Source organism: Ictidomys tridecemlineatus, chromosome 14 (assembly GCF_052094955.1).
Source record: "Ictidomys tridecemlineatus isolate mIctTri1 chromosome 14, mIctTri1.hap1, whole genome shotgun sequence".
Classification (NCBI taxonomy): domain Eukaryota; kingdom Metazoa; phylum Chordata; class Mammalia; order Rodentia; family Sciuridae; genus Ictidomys; species Ictidomys tridecemlineatus.
This window is the reverse complement of record NC_135490.1, coordinates 9,645,280-9,662,140: the sequence shown is the minus strand read 5'-3', so window position 1 is coordinate 9,662,140 and position 16,861 is coordinate 9,645,280. Positions and strand designations below refer to the sequence as shown.

Here is a 16,861-nt window from a genome sequence, read left to right as displayed (position 1 = left end):
GAGAGGAGCTGGGTGGCAGCACCCATGGAATCTCCCCTAAGTTTTGGCCATTTTGCTTTTCACATGAAAATCCGTCACGGTGAGCCGTAGGCCTTTCTTGAAAAGCACGAATGGAACCCAGTATCCAAGAGGGAAATCAAGCGCCCGAGGGTGGGGTGTGTGCTTCTCTCCCCACCACGGCTCTGGACCTCAGTCTCTCTTCCCTCCTTTTCCCCTGTGAGCAGACCTCTCTGATTCTTCTCGAGAGATGACCGCTTCTTTCTCTGGGTTTGAGGGCCCTGCCTCTAACTTGCTGCTATTGTTGGGTGAAGCCATTTGCCCAAATTCCTGGCTTTGAGTTGGCCTCTTCGGCCTGAGTTAATGATAAAGGGGAATCGCAGTGAGTAGGAATTAGAGTTCTTTCTGGTTAACCCATTTGGGAGGCCGCTTTCTTTGAATGTGACTAAATGTTCCCCTAATGACAGAGAGGATGCAGCTGGGGGTTGGGTCGCGGTGGCCGAGGCTCCTCTCCAACGAAGGAAACTTTGCAGTGAGCTTGGGCACTCACGAAAAACCGTGGCTGCATGTTAAAACCCCGGGAGAGTTTTCACAAAATACGGAGACCAATTAGCTTCTGACCTAATTGTTCTAAGGGGGCCTGACATTTGGGTACTTTTGAAAGTTCCAGGTGATAGCCAGGGTCAAGAACCATGGATCCAAGAGCTTGGTCCAGTGTTGGACTTCCAGCAAAGCTGAATAAATGTTTGCCAAGGTTTTCCAAAAGCGAATGGTGCCCTCTGCTCTGTGACCCCTGCTCTGTCTTGTCCTCTTTGCAGTGGGAGAGGAGAATCACACTGTTGTGACCTGGGGCGTGCAGGCTGGGGCTGGGCAACCCTCAGTTGCTGACCTTGGTGTCCCAGAAGATTGTGCTGGGCTCATTCTCTGACAGACACTGGCTAGGACTTGCAGTCAGTGGGGCCAGAGGCAGAGAGAGGAAGAGGCTGGGTGTGGTGGGATGGGAGGGGGCTGAGGGGAAAGTGGAGCTGGACCAGGCACTGCTGTCCCGGGCCACCTGCCGTGCAGCTCTCTGAGAAAACCCTCCTGTCTTTAGGTTGAATCAGTGATGTTTATGACCTAATCTCCCTCTAATGATAGGCCAGGACTGGAATCCTTCCTTGTGGGGAGCCTGTGAGGAAGAAATTAAAAGATGCTGGTAATAACATGGCATCAGGGACTCTTAGGGTGACCATGCAAATCTTCTGGCCCAGCCCCTCTCTTGCAGCTGGGTGGAATTCGCTGGGCCTCGCACACTTCAGAGGGTGAGATCGCAAGCCACACAGCAGGCTGGGGTGGGAGAGCTCCAAGAAGCAGATTTAAGTCCAGTTATCCTTTCTAGTATTTTCTGTTTGAGAGCGAGTATCCTCATGTATTTCCAGATGGAGATAATAAGACTTATTTCTTGGGGTTATGTACAGAGCCAATGAGTTTATTTACTTATTTTACATACTGTTTAAAAATGTTTGTTTTGACACTCTGATCTGTTTTATCTGCTCGGTCCATCGTCCATCCATACTGTCTTAGTTTGGGTGATTGTATACATAGTGTGGCTTTTAAACAACGGAAACTTATTCCTCATGATTCTGGGTGCTGGGAAGTCCAGGATCAAGGCACCTGCAGATTCGGTGACTGGTGAAGGATCACTTTTCAGTTCATAGACACCTGTCTTCTCACTGTGTCCTCATTTGGTAGGTTAGTGCCCCTTGTGCCTTTCAGGGGCACTAACCCCATTCATGTGGGCACTACCCTGCTGACCTAAGCCCCTCCCAAAGGCTTCACCTCCTGACACCATCGTGGGGGCTAGGACTTCAACAGGAGACCCAAGCACTCAGACCATGACTCACTCCATTATCTGTCTGTCTGTCACTCAGTATCTAGTTAATCTAATCATATATCCATCTATCTAATCTGCCTGCATATCAAATTTCTATTACCTGTCCTCTCCATTTAATCATATCTGTTACCTGCCTAGTGGCTGTTGGTCTCCTCTCCTGTCTAATCTCTCTGATCTCTATGTGTCAATTATCTGTTGATTCCTCCTGTAATAAGGATGCAGTTGTACCTTATCTGGTTCCAGATGGTCATGTCACCTCACTGCTGCTTGATGAGATCAGGAAGAGGCTTGTTAATCTTGGTGAGAATGTAAAGGAGTTTGTATTTGAACACAGCTGGAAAAACATCTGCATATAAGAAGCCCTCTCTGGCCTAAGGGTGCAGGTCAGTGGTAGAGCACTTGCCTCATAGGCACAAGGCCCTGGGTTTCATCCCAGCACTGCAAAAATAAATAAATACACAAATAAATGAATGTTCTCTTCCTCTCAGAGGCTAAGAGGGGTTTTTATACCAAAAAAAAAAAAAAAAAAAAAAATGCTTCTCACTTTTTCCCCCTCCAGATAACTCAGGAGGATTTGAGGCCTAAATTTTCTTGATGACACATCTGGTCCCACATATGTAAAGCAGGGCCACCAGGAAACAGTTCCTCAAGTCAGTCACTGTGAGAGTCATCGGAGACTAGCCTCATGGTTGCTCACTGTGCTGTGGACCCCCGGAGCCCCTCGTTTTCCTGGCTGACACACTGCACGGGCTGTGGGGCGGGTTCTGTCCCCCCAGCGCTGAATCCCCCTCCCCGCTGTCCTGCAGCTTGCTGAGCATCCTGTGCAGGGCTCTGGGTTCTTCCTCTGCCCCCCTGGTGAGAAGTTCTTCCCCATGGGTGCTTGGTTAAGGAGGTAGTCAGTCATACAGGGCCCAGCACATGGGGAAGTGGGCTCGGGCAAGGCCTGCCTGACTGCAGAGTCCTCCCCTGTGGGCAGCACCGTGAGTCCTGCCTTCCTGTTTCAAGGCATCAAATCCGTGGACCAATGGGTCCCTCGAAGATCAGAGCACTGGGCCTGCCCATGAGTGGCCAGTTCTGGAACAGACAAGCCGCTCCCTCCCTGCTTTGTTTTGGTAGGTGGGCACATCTCATGCTTCTTTCCTAAAGCGACTCATTTCTTTTGTGCCTGAGCTCATGAGCAGATGCAAATCACAGCGGATGAAAAAGCAGGCAGAACAGACTCCATGTGAAAGGAAGGAGAGAGTTTAGTTAAGAAACCATCCCGTGGGGGCTGACAGATACTGCAGAGCCACTGCGGGGACAGTGGAGGGGACTTAATATCTTGGAGGAAATGCAACTTTTGCTCAGAGTTTTAAATGGAGCTTGACAGGAAGTCACAGCTCGGGCACAGCATTGGTGGTGCATTGTAAGTCATTTCACACAATTAGATGGGGCTTGGCCCCTGTTTGTAGGCTGAGCATTAAGTTATTGTCCAAATGAATATACTTATGTATTCTACTAATCATGACCCTAGGACAGTAGGGCAAGACAGACACACCCAGACAGGTGTCACTCTACCTCTCAGGGCCTTGTGTCGAGTTCTCTTGTCCTCTGACGAGCTCTGAAAGGGCAGTGGTTTTGGAGTTGCTTTCTGGACTCCTCCACAGACCTGCCAGGGGTTGACGGCAGGATTCGGTCTGTGCAGGATTCCATTCTTTTCCCAAGAGGCAGTGAGAAGAAACCGAGTTCATTTGGGTGGAGAAGATGGTCAACGTTCATCGGGAATCTGGGCCATGCGTGTTCTGTGCAAGCCATTTCTAATCCTTCCGCCAGCCCTGAAGGTTGGAGGCCTGATCCTTATGCTAGACGTGAAGAATCAGGACGCCTAGAGAAGCCAGTGGACTTACTCTAATCCTCAGAGCTTGCGAGCATGAGGACGGGGTTCTGATCCAAGCTTTGCGCTAGTGGCACTCGCAGATCACAGAATCGAAAGGTAATGTTTGCTTTTTAACATTTAAAAAGTACTCATGGATGCCAGTCTGTACCCAGCACCGTGCAGGGTGCTTTGCAGAAGTCTCAGATGCACACCTTGAGTTTGCCATCAGGCATCAGGCTGCCTGTCTAGTGCCAGCAATGGGAAGATTCCGGGACTCAAGATCTCTCCTGCCCTTGGGTCCAACCATCACTTAAATGTCCCCTTTCTGTAATACAGAGGGGGAAAATGGTCAGGTATCATGCATCTGCCCCTAAGCAGGAGGCTGCACCCCAGTGGGGGTCTATCGAGTGTCTCTGATGTCCCAACAGAAGCCTGGCTTGATGACCTAGATTTCCCCTGCATCCCAGAGGGGCATTTGGAGAGTCCATCAAGAGGAGTGACTGATGCCACGCACTCCCCAGCTGAACCTAATCCCTCTTGGGAGCCCCTTTCTGTGCAGGGCCAGATTGAGCTGATTTCTGTGCTGCGGGCCTCTGCCGGGGCTCCTTGTCCCTGCCTGGGTCTCTGCTTTCCTCATTTCTCTGGGTCACTTTGGCACGGCCCTCTGTGAGGGTCATTAGCTCAGCTCTTCCCAGGTTGGTCTGGGAAACACCCCAGGCACGTGGCATTTTGTTTGTTTGTTTCAAGGAGGGACAGGGACACGGGGGAAGGGGACAGTGTCTCAGGTTGGCACTGCTGTGCCGGGCATTGTTTTCTCCTCTGTAGAGATGATCCAAGCATTCTCCAAGGAAGCATGAGGTGTACGGAAAGAATTTGACACATCCGAATGCGCTGGGAATCAGGAGACCCGAGTTCTGCTCTCCACTCTGCTGCTGATTAGCTCAGGCCAGATGCCCCACGTCTGTTGGTTTCTTAATTGTCAGGAGCTTCTCTGGCCGATCAGGGTTGCTGTTAGGTTCATGGGGATGGTGGATAGGACAGAGCACGCGCAGGGTGCCCACGTGGGAGAGTGGCCCTCACGGGAGAGTGGCCCGTCAACCCCGCTTTGCTGTTGAAGCTCTTTATGATGACGCTGAGCTCCCGAGTCACTGAAGGACTAAGTCTGCTTGTGGTGATCGACCTCAGCAGCCCCTTTATTTCAACATTCACCTCTTTTTTTCACCCTTCAGTCAGTGGGCGGCATCGTTCTGAAATGGCTTCTGTCGATGGTGGAGTTCCAGAGTCTCGTCTCAGCCACTGCTGAATTCTTGTTGTGTGTTCCGCTGGGGGCTGGGGGCTGACTGGAGCTCAGGGGTAGAGCACTTGCCCAGCGCATGGGAGGCACTGGGTTTGATCCTCAGCACCACATTAAAATAAGTAAGTGAGTCAATAAATAAATAAAGATATCTTGTCCATCTACAACTAAAAACATGTAATCTAAAAAAGGGTATTCAGCTCTCTTTATTGAAGAGTTCTGGTTTTACTCCACTTTCTGTTGCTGTAACTGGCTGCCATAGACTGGTAATTTATAAAGAATAGAGGTTGATTTGGCTCATGGTTCTGGAGGTTGGAAAGTCAAAGATTGGTGCTGGCATCTGGGGAGGGCAAAGGGTGTCATGTGGTTAGATGGCAAGTGTGCCAGCTAGAGTCTCTCTTCTTATAAAGCCATCACAGGAGACCCATCCTGGAGGCCTCGTCTAAACTAGTTGCCCGCTAAGGCCCCACCTCCAGACACTGTTAACATACGAATTCGGAGGTTGTTTCAAATCCATGCACTTTAGGGGACAGTTCTTCCCCTTCCTCCCGTGAAATCATTCCCCATCTTACTTTGGAAGAGGAGGATTCGCTGTGCTGAGTTTTGTACTTTAGATCTTAGAACGAGGGTGCTGACGGAAAGCACCCCAGGACAGCTGCGTGCCACCTCCCTGGTGTGCGTCCTCCCCTGCTGGGCACAGCCTCCTGCTTATGGGAGATTCCAGGCACAGGGTCACTTCCTCCCTAAACAAGGACTTGTTAATCGTGGCGGGGCTGGAGGGCAGGCACAGCTTCAGGGCAGCATCCTGCTGTCCCTCAGGATGGAGAGGAGCCTCACACCTGATGGAAAGCCCAGCGAGGCTGAGTCAGGGACATGGACCTGTGGGTTACAGTCCCCCTGTTTCCTGGGGATAGCTCTAAAGCCTGGAAAGGCGGCATGGCCTCTGGTTGTGTCCAACCTGTGTCCTTTTCCCCGTGGCCCACCTTCACATCGTTGCCCGTGCTGCCCTGGGCATTCAGCAGGTACCTGCCACGGGTGCCCTCAGGCCCGGGAAGCTGGTCCACTGTGCAGAAGCTCAGCTCCAGGAAGCAGCTCCCTCTCCAGGGGCAGCCAGGAGGGTGTACTGACCCTCCTGGTGCTGAAGTGTGGGCTGAGGTGCTGAGGGAGGGGGCTCTGTCTGCAGCAGGTGGAAAGTTCTGGCAGCTCTCTTGCTGGGTCCCTCGGCCCGTGTGATCGCGTTTGAATTTCCCTTATGACTTGATTCTGAGAGGGTCTGCTGGTCGAGAAGCTACGGAACATTCCTGCTTCTGACCCAGTCCCCTTCTCCAGGTCTCCCTGCCAGACACAGGTGGCCTCTGGTGACGGATAGGTGCTCCAAGCGTGGCATCAGGAAAGGCCATTTTCCCTGGTCGCTCTCCCTGTGTGAGCTGGGCTCCTTCTCCTTGTCCCGGAGGCACTGGGCGGATGGGCTTCCCTTGCTCCTCCCTGTGAGCTCTGGGAGGGATTTTCTATGGAAAAGAAGATCCTGAGTCAGAGTCTTGTCCTTTAGGGTTCTAGCTCCCTCGCCCTCTCTTTCCTTTCTGTGTTGGTTTTATACAAACTCTTTTGATTCTTTTAACATTAGTTTTCAGAATTTAGATATGACTTGTGTTCCTGTAAAATTCATTCTTTCTAAAGCGTACCGTCCAGTGATTCTCCCCATACTCACAGCCGCCACTGCTCTGTAACTTCAGAACATTCCTGCCACCTGCTGCGGATTGACTGTGTCCCCCAAAATTCATGGGTGGGAAACTTAGTCCCTAGGTCAACAGTGTGGAAGAGTGGGACCTTACAGAAGTGGGGGGGGGGTGCCGGGGGCTCTGCCCTTCTGAGTGGGTTAGTGCCATTAACCTTAGAAGTGGGCCAGTTGTTATAACAGGGGTTCCTGATGAAGGGACAAGTCCTGCCTCCTCTCTGGCACATGCATGCTCCTTTCCTCCGCTCCACCTGAGGATGGTGCAGCAGAGAGGCTGCCATATGCAGGGCCCTTGACCTTGAACCTCCCAGCCTCCAGAACGGTGAGAAACAGATTCTATTCTTTATAAGTCACCTAGTCACAGGCATTCTGTTATAGTAGCACTAAACAGATTAGGACACATCTAAACAAGAAACCCCATACCTATTAGCAGCTACTCCTCCTTCCCCGAGCCCCAGGCCCTGAACACTGCTCATCTATTTTCTGTTTGTACAGATTTGCCTATTCTGGAAATTTCATATAAATAGGCTTTTGCACCTGGTTCTTTTTTTTTTAGCATATTGTTTTCAAGGCTCAGCTGCATTGTAATATGTCCTTCTTTTCTTTTTTATGGCCAAATGACAACATTGTCTGGATATACCATCTTTTGTCTCTCTAGCCTTCTTCTGTTGGTGGCATTTGTGTTGTTTCTACTTTTTAGTGATTGTGAAAGAGTAATCTACCTTCGTGGTCATTTTTTTGTGTGTGGATACAGGTTTTCCTCTGTCTTGGGAATGTACCCAGGAGTGGCATGGGTGCACCCAGGAGTGCTGGGTCACACGGCAGCTCTTTGTTTAAAGGAACCTGCAGACTGTTTCCCAAATGGGTCACACCGTTGGCATTCCCACAGCAGGGTGTGAGGGTCCTGAGGTCTCCCCTCCTCCCCACCCCATGTCACCATTGTCATTTTGAGAGCAGCCGTTCCGGGGGTGGGAGGTGGTCTCTCATAGGGCTGTTGAGTCTGGCTCTGTTTTAAAGCCCACTTGTTCAGACAGAATTCTTGAGATCAGGGCACCCCCGAACAGTGGAGCTCTCTGTGCTCCACCGGAGAGTCCCTGGGACCGCTCTCTGGGGTCCACTATTTGTGGCTGGCTCCAGGTTTGCTCTCGTCTCCTGGTGGGGCCCAGGGTGAGACCTGCTTTGCTGCTTTTTGTGACGATCCTGCATTCTGCTTTGTGGTGGAGTGGGCAGTGGGTGGCTCTGGGCCGGGGAGGGGACAGGGTGGTGTCCCGCAGCCTCTTCCTCTAGCCCCCCTGCTCACACAGCACTTCTGCAGCCTGTAGGTACCCTTGACCATGACCCGGGTCTCCTAGGTCCTTGCGTTCTTCTCTCAGATGGAGATCCCTCCAGAGGCCAGAACAGGAAGAATCATTTCCTTCTGTACTTGTAGTTTAGAGGACCCTTGCTCGTGGCTGCTTGCTGTGTAGACCCTACCTGCTGTGAGATAGATGGGAATGTCCCCCGTGTTATGCCGAGGAAGGGCTTGAGGGGAGAGGCTGAGGGGCTCTCCCAGGACCACCCAGTTGATAAGGTACCGAATCAGCACTTGAAGCCTGGTCACTTGGCTTGCTGGCCAGCAGTTGTCCTGGTTGGCATGTCACTGGGCCCTTCACCATCAGGGGCACAGTAGGCATGAAGCGCGGTTCCGGGGTGTTGATTTGACTCCGTCCTTGCCTTCCCCTGTTTCTGATGTATGGTGATGACACGGCCCCTGCCAGGACTGACAGCTGAGAGCACTTGCTGGACTCCGAGGCCTCTTTGTGGGCTGATGAGGGGCTGACGAGAGGAGAGGATGTGGTCACCTGCACAGTCCTGTTGCAGCCTTTGCTTTTGTTTAAAGAAAAGCATATTAGTGCTGTGGTTTCCGCTGCTAAGGAAACCCCGTGCATTGGTTTGCTCATTCATCGATCCATCCATTTAGCCGACTTTTACCAGTCCTCGTCTGGGCATCAGAAGTACAGTTAACATCTCTGTTTGCAAAGAATTTGCCGTCTACTGGGGAGTTCTACAAAGAAATTATTAAAATGGAATACTGTGTGCTGGAGGAAGGTTCTAGAAGAGAGAAGCTGCTCGAGAGAGCCAAGGAGGCCTCACCCAGCAGGCCCAGGGTGTCCTACACCTGAAGCCTGGCTGGTGTTTCACCCCCTGGGTCTGATTGTGAGTTGGCAAGAGAAGGTGGTGCACACCCAGAAGAGAGACGTGCAGGGAAGGACGGGGGCTTGTGGAAACTGGGGAGAGTTTGGTATGTTTTAGAATTTACAAGTAAATCAGTATTTCTGGGGATTGAAAACAAAAGCCTATGAAGGGCTTGGGGGGGGTGGGGGAGGCAAGGAGTGGGGAGGGGAGGCTGGCGGGAGCTGCGGCTTGGTGCCGTGAACACCCTCCTGTTGGAGAGGCAGAGCTGGGGCTCCGGCACGGTTCTTCTCAGTTCTTCGCCCGTCTCCAGCTCTTTGTTTTCTATTGCAATCTCCCCACATCCAGCTCCCAAGGAGGCCAGCCCGGCTCTCACTGACAGTGCTGAGTTGGGTGTGGCCCAGCAGGGCTGTGGGAGATGCTGCAGGCTCGGGGCAGAGGACTCTTCCTACTGGAGCTTCCGGAGGGCAGGAAGGGGACTTTGACAGTAAGGTCTTTGTTGTGCGAGGGAAGATCTGCAGAATGTGAGCCCGAGGCAGGGGACTTTCTGGTGAGGTAGGGCTTGGCCTGTGTCCCTAGACTCTGGGTTTGGCCCTGGGATATTCACTGCTCACTACTAGTGGGGCGGCTTATTTTTCTTTTCTCTGAGCCACAGTTTTCATTGACTGTGGGTACATACATGCCTAACGTAACTCGGCCATTTCCACTGTTTTGCAGCGTGCAATTCATGGCATGTTCACAGTCACATTATTGTGTCACCAGCACCACCTTCCACCCACGGGCCTTTTTCAGATCTTCCCAAACTGAAGGTCTGTCTCCCTTGGACAGCTCCCTGTTCCCTCCTCCCCAGCCCCCAGCGCCTGGCAACCACCGTGCTACTTTGTTTCTGTGACTTTAGGGATGTCATAGGAGGGAGATCCCGAAGCTGCGTCTAGCACGTTTCGCTAGGCTGATGTCCTCGCTCTTTGTCCGAGTTGTACCATGCGGCAGAGCTTCCCTCCTTTTAGATACGGGATGATCTTGCACTGTGTGTGCCGGTTGGTTTATGCACACTTGGGTTCCACCGTTTGGTAATGTTGAAAAATGCCACTGTGAAGGTGGGCACCCGAAGTCTGTCCATGTTCCTGCTTTCCCTGCTCTTGGGGGCTCAGTCCAAGAGTGGGATTGCTGGGGCTCATGGTCATTCTGAGCCATGGTTTTCTGATCTCAGTTACTGTGCAGCGCAAAGTGGGTATGATACACGAGGTCACTGAGTGTGTGCCTGGCACCTGGTCACTGTTAAGTCCTTTCCCCAAAGGTCCTTTCCACCCTCTTCTGGAAAGCTCGGTCTTTAAAACATAAGCTTTTTAAACTGGCCCCCATCCCCTGCCCTGGGCAAGGAACCCAGGGGTGCTCTACCACTAAGTTACATCCCTACCCTTTTTATTTTTTCTTTCAGACGGGTCTTGCTCAGTTGCCCAGGCTGGCCTTGAACTTGGGATCCTCCTGCCTCAGCCTCTTGAGGAGCTGGGCTTAGGGTGTGTGCCACCATGTCCAGCACCCAGCTACTTTTAACTATTTTTTTTTTTTTGCCTTGGGAAAAATGTTACTTACTTATTTATTTTTTTAAAATTACAGCTTAACGGTTATTTATAGTAGTTGGGTTTTATTCTGACAAACTCATACATGCATGGAAATCGGTTTCAGTTCACGATCCGGGGGTGCGTGGTTCTTCCTAGAAGAGGGAACCAGCCCGGGAAGTTGAAGCCCTTCCTGGTGACTCAGGGTTCTGGGTGGCCTCTGGCACAGGCAGGGCTCAGCTCTGAGGCTGGGGCTGCGTCCCAGAGCTGGCCTCGCTGTGTGCAGGTTTGTCTCTGTCTTTCTCTGCCTCCGTCCTTGCTGTCCTCTCTATCCTCTTCTGTGCCCAAGAGGCTCCTCACTGAAGCTCATCTCTCCAGTCTTTGCTCAGGGCAGGGCCTGGATGACCTTTGTCCTCAGCATTGTGTGACAGCAGGAAGATTCCAGCTCTGAGTGAGAGTCTACAGTCACCTCTCCCCAAGAGCAATTTGGGGACTCCTATTTTGGCCAAATGGAAGTCCTTTGGGGAAATTTTGTAGAGAATGGGAGAGGAGTCAGCCGGTCAGATTTGGGTAGCAAGGTGTCATTGGGTCCTGGGCCGTCGTGCCCGGGAGGAGGTGAAAACCATCCGGTACTCTGCCAGGGCTGAGGTCTGGTGGCCGGTTTCCATCGGGATGCTCTTGGAAGGCTCCTGAAGGAGGGGTAATGGACTCAGTTGGAGAAGAGGAGGTTAAGAGCTTCCTGGGGGCCCTGCCTCCCTCATCCTAGATGGGCAGGCGGAGCCCAGAGCTGGGAGGTCAGCACCAGGTGCCCGTGGGGCTCTGCGGCTACCATACTCTGCAGACTCCTCCACGGCAGAACTAAGGAGGAGTCAGACGTGAACCATGTCCACCCTGACCCCTTCCTGCCAAGTCTTAGGTTTGCCAGGGGGAGTTGCTATGTTTTGGATGTCCTTTGTCCCCCTAATGGTTCATGTGTCGGAAGCTTGCTCCTCTGGTGACAGTGTTGGGAATGGTAGGGGCCTTTAAGAGAAGGAGCCTAAAAGGAAGTCCACAGGCCACGAGGGGTGAGGGGTACCCTCAGAAGGAATTCACAGTTTTTAGGGGACCCCTGAGTTCTCAAGAGAGCAAGTCATTCAAAATAAACTGGAATAAGCGATTGTGAGGTAAATTATGTATGGCGTTCTCTGGGAAGAAGTAGTACGTAGTCATTAAAAACCACTGTGGAAAATATTTATTAATGTGGACACGTTCATACCATGTTGGTGGGACAAGACACAGACTATGATCAGTACGTCTAGTTGGATACTAGGGGCTTTTTTGGATGTTGGAGATTGAACCTGGGGCTTGTACATGCTAAGCACATGCAGTACCTCTGAGTCATGCCTTCAACCCTCCCCTGTAAAGAGTTTTCTTGAAGTATAATTTATATACTTACCCTTTATTATAATACTACTTTGTAAAAAAATATACATGTGTGTTTACATGGGTATGAAAAAAAGTTATAGAGACATGTGAGCACATTAATGATCTATTAATATTTGTGTGATTGGAGGGATAGTGGAAGATTTTGTTTTGTTTTTCTCAGTCTTTCTGGTGTTCCAGGTTTTTGGCATTGAAATCATTTTGCACTTCAAGGAATTTTTCTCCAAAGAATAGTTCCTTTGGAGCTGTGCTTTGCATCTGGGTTATTATCTCTTATCTCTGGCCTTCCTGGGAAGGAAGAGAACATACTGTGAGCGGGGGTTTGCATTTACATGTGGCGGGCGTGGTTCTGGGCTGTGTCCGTCTGTCACCTGGACTCTCAAACTGTCCGCACAGTTTTAAAGAGTAATTACAGGCTCCCTGAACAACAGGTCCCTCACCAGGCCTGACCCTCCTGTCCAGATACATTGGCTTTTACTCAGAGTCTTGCAAATCAACTGGGGACAAAAAAAGAACCATTGAACCCTGAGCTCTGGCCTGAGAAGGGCTGTACATCATGGTACAGTGGCTGAGGTTCAGGCTCGAGGGATGTCACGCTATGTTTTTTTGCTGAGTTTTTGAATTCAGTCCAGGTTCCTAGGAGGAAAACACCCATCAAATGATGTTGGCTCTGGATGGGGCCCGGTCAACACATGACATCACCGAGGCTTCCTTCCCTGCTGGACTTCGTTTGGAGGGGACGCAGGAGGGATTGTGCAACACTGAAATAAACAGATTAGAGTCCAGACTCCGCCTGCCTTTGTTCCTGAGTTCAGCTGCGGTCCAATGGCTGACCTGTTCTTCACTGTGTGTAGCCAGTCTGTCCCGGCAGCTTTTGTCCAAGGGTTTGGGTGCTCACATGCTGATTAGAGTCCTGGGTATACCCACTGGTTATTATGTGAACGAGGTGCTCTTGATTTTATGATAAGAATGTATCATCTGTCCAGAAATGATGTCCTCCAGTAGAGGTGTGAGCATCGCATCATGCATCTCAGTCCGTCATCTTGCAGAAGGCTCATGGTAATCTGATCACACTGGTTGTTTGCAGATAGACCTCTCAAAATGTCAACAGGACCCTCTCGCTGATCTTCTCAGTGTTCTTTCCTGTCACTGTCATTGGCCTTTGGAAAGTGGCAAGTCTCAAGTTTATAGTCCTCGTGCCTTCTTAAGAAAGGAACAACAGGAAAGAAAACTGAGTCAGAGCCATCCTCTGCACGTGGAGGCCTTGTGGTGTGACTTCTTTTTCCTGATGTTCTGCGCAGCCCTGTAATCTCTTATTTTTGGCAAGCCAGCACCGAATCTGTGGTCCTGTAGCCCGTGGCAACCAAAGCAGAGACAAACAGAGGAAGTGTCATTACCCACATATTTCTCCAGCCACCTCATCTGGCCCACACAGCCAACGGCCAGCCCTCCCTGGAGGTGGAGTTCCTCAGGACTCTGTCTGGCAGGGGGGGCGGACCTCGTCCCCACGTGGAGCACCGCTGGGTTGTCGCCACAGCCCCCAGGCTTTCTGTTGCTCATTATCTCTCTCGTCTTGCTGTGATTTGTTCATAGTCTGGAATTTGTTTCTGGCAGACTGTGGAGAGAACTGGGAAGTTTCCCGCGTTTCCTTGCAACGTCCGAGGACCCAGGAAGTAGGGAGGGAACTCGTCTCCACCCTCCCCTCCCTGTCACGCTCACACACACACACACACACACACACACACACACACACACACACACGCCCATGTGAACACGCATGCATACATACGTGTGGGGAGGGCAGAACTGGGGCATCCATCCAGCCTGGGCTCCCTGTATTTCTGGGGTTTTGAAAGTTGGAGTCATTTCGTCATCTTCAAAGCCTGGTGGAGATGGAGCTGATGTTCCCTGGGATCCACCCGCAGGATGAGGTTTCTTTGCTTTTGATTGGAGTGACATGAACTCTGTTAATGAGGACAGCTTGGCTTGTCTGTTGCTACTGCCAGTTTTATTTGCATTTGATTTCTAATAAAATGGAAAGTGAATTTGTTCCTAGCATGTCCTGTGTGATGGGAGATTGTTCACATCTTGGGGTCCCAGGGTAGGGGTGCCTGCAAGGTGAACGCCTGCCTTTACATCTGTTGACGGAGTCTCTGACTTACCGTCAGTGCCTGCTTGCTGTATAAACAGGACAGATCTGTTTGTCCCCGGAGTCTTAGTGTCATCAGGAGACCGCCCTCTGGTGAATGGCACCCGTTCCAGGTCTTCCTGTGGCACCGCGGGGCTCCTGCTTCCTTCTCTCAGTTGCGCCTTTATCAGACCCTTCCTGCATCCTGTTCTTCCAGGCTGGCGCTCTGTGCCTGAGTCTGCCCCACGAGCCCCTCCCCTGCTGCCGAGGGGTGCGGCTGGTCTCCCCGTGAGCTGCATTGGAGGTGCTCGGACGTTTGCGGATCACAGTTTGGGGCTGGGAATTGCATCAGGTCACTTTATCCTCGGGTGGTCCTGTCACTCTGGGTTTATCTGACCCAGATTTATGCAGGACCTGCTATTGTAAGCCTTTTATACACACTACTTACAGCAGCCCTGTGAGTGGTACTATCATGATGTCCAGTTTACAGATGAGAACACCAAGGCCCAGAGAGGGTAAAGGATCCCAAAGTTACACTTAGTCCTTGGCAGGGTTAGGGTGCAAATTCAGACTCCAGAGCTGGCACTTTGAACCCTTCTACTAGGAAGTAGGCACTGTTGCTGTTCTTTATCAGATGGGGAAACTGAGGCCATGAAGGGTTAATTAACTTGCCCTGGGTCCCAGAACTAGTTAGCAGCAGTCCCAGAATTCAAGCCCGGGCAGGTGACTCTGGAGCTAAAGCCTGAGCCTCTGGTAGACTGAAGATTCCCCGTGGATGGTTGTCTCACCTCTGTCCCAGCAAGTTCAGTGTGGCTGGCTACAGCTGCGGGGACGTTTCCTTCACAGGAGCAGCAATACTCCAGCCTAGCTTTATAGATGGTGCAGTGGGGGCCCCGTTGTCCGTGCCAGGCATTGGAGAGCTGGCCAGCCCGAGGGCCTGTCAAGTGGCTTCTCGGGACTTCAGACGCTAGAGGCATTCCAGGATCGAAAAGGAGGAGGCTGGGTCGGTGCTTCCCCCACCAGTGAAGGGACATGGAGATACTGTCAATGTGGCTTTTGTTCCGACTCAGATTTAGAATGCCTGTCTAATTACAGGAAGCAGAATCCGCGCCCCACGCTTAGCTGAGGGTTTCAACATCTCTTGGAGAAGTTCTGCATGGACCTAGGGCTGGAGGCTTTGCCCTTGAATGGATTTGGCTCTCCTGCCTTCTCCCCAGGCCATACTTTGTCTTCCTGTTTTGGAGATGGCATTTCCTATTAAGCCTGTGCCAGTCTGTGAACATAAACATGGAGGGGAGACAAAGCACAGCTTCTCTCTGTCCCCAGGTCAAGGATCTCAGAGCCTTGAACTCAGAAATGCTTAGATCTCAGAGGCTTTAGCCTTGGCGAAGGAGTTGTCTCAGGGCTCAGGTTGACATACCTGAGAAGCACCTGGGAGAAGGGCCAGGGACTAGCTCTAACATGGCCGATGTGGCCCTTGGGTTGTGCTCTGTTGAGTGGTCAACCACTTTCTGCAGCTGGTCTTGGAAAAGGTCTATTCATCTGAAACAGAGATAGCCTGGAAGAGTGGAAAGAGTTTTGTGTTTTACCCCCTTAAATAACAAGCAAATAGAATGGATACTAGCACTGTCTGGGGTGACGTCCCACTCTGTTGCTGGTGGCAGAGTGAAATGGCAACACTTTTGGATCACAGCGTGGCTGTCTGGATTAGGAACTGCTGTCCGTCCAGTAACGCCCACTCTAAGGCTCTGCAGAGAAAGCCATGCAAAACAGCACTAGTGTGAATGTATTCATAATAGAGGAAGTGTGGAAGGGTTCTTCATTAGGGAAACAGTAGAGAAAATGGTAGCAGATTCCCCAAGAACAGCTCCCACTAAAAATTGGATTATGATGACTCTCAGACAACATGCAATTAAAATAAGAAAAAGAAAAGCCCCACACAATTAAAAGGGAGCATGTCCCGTGGTCATGCCCACATGAAGTACTTGCGCAGGACAGACCTGGAAGATAATGTGGAAAAAGAATAGTAGGTCTTATTAGGGCGGTGAGGTCAGAGGTAATGTTTCTCCTGTGGAATAAAGAGCAGAGGAAATGGTGCAGACGTGAGATTCCGTCCTGGATTTAATTCGGGTATTGCTACCTCTGATCACCCATCTTTGAGCAACTTTTGAAACGCCCCAGGGTCTCAGAGTCTTCATCAGTAAAGTGAGAGGTGGATTCAGAGACCTTCAGAATTGTTCTGGTTCCAGCCACTGTGTCAGCAGGTGGAGTCTCCTAGATTTGCTGCTGTCAGTTAGTGAGATTCAGGGTCAGATAGAAGCGTCATTATGTACAAACGGTGATATTTGTGCTCTCTGACTGTTGCTCCCCACACGACTCCTGGCTTGATGGCACCTTCCCTGCACGGCCTTTCTGAGTGAGGGACACTAATCCCCAAGTCCTCAAGGTGTAAAGTAGGGTGGGGGAGTGGGCTGGTCACTGGGTCCTCTCCCCAGGCCCAGGCCATGTCCCACGGCTGCCTCTGGGGGCCTGTTCCTGGGGCCTTGACCCACGCTGCCTGCAGATGGGTCTCTTATTCCCCCCGCATCTGCTTTTGGTGAGTCAGAGAGTTTCTGCTCATCGTTTGGTTCATCACTCTTGAGGATTTACACATTGTAAATGACCCTTCGTCACAACACGCAGATCTCATCAGCCTGGCCTTTGATCTGGGATGCCAGGAGCCCACATGCACTGGGGCTGAAGAGAAGGGTTTTATGAGGTGCCAGCACGTTGAAGGGCTCTTCACCTCATGCCGGGAAGTGACTTCCACGTCTCACACTGCGTATT

General features: G+C 51.3%; 1 protein-coding gene across 4 annotated transcripts in view; it reads left to right on the top strand.

Moving 5' to 3' along the window:
• Dpysl2 (dihydropyrimidinase like 2) overlaps positions 1 to 16,861 on the top strand; it is a 113,478-nt gene that overhangs the window by 63,656 nt on the left and 32,961 nt on the right. The gene's annotated exons all lie outside the window — the stretch shown is intronic.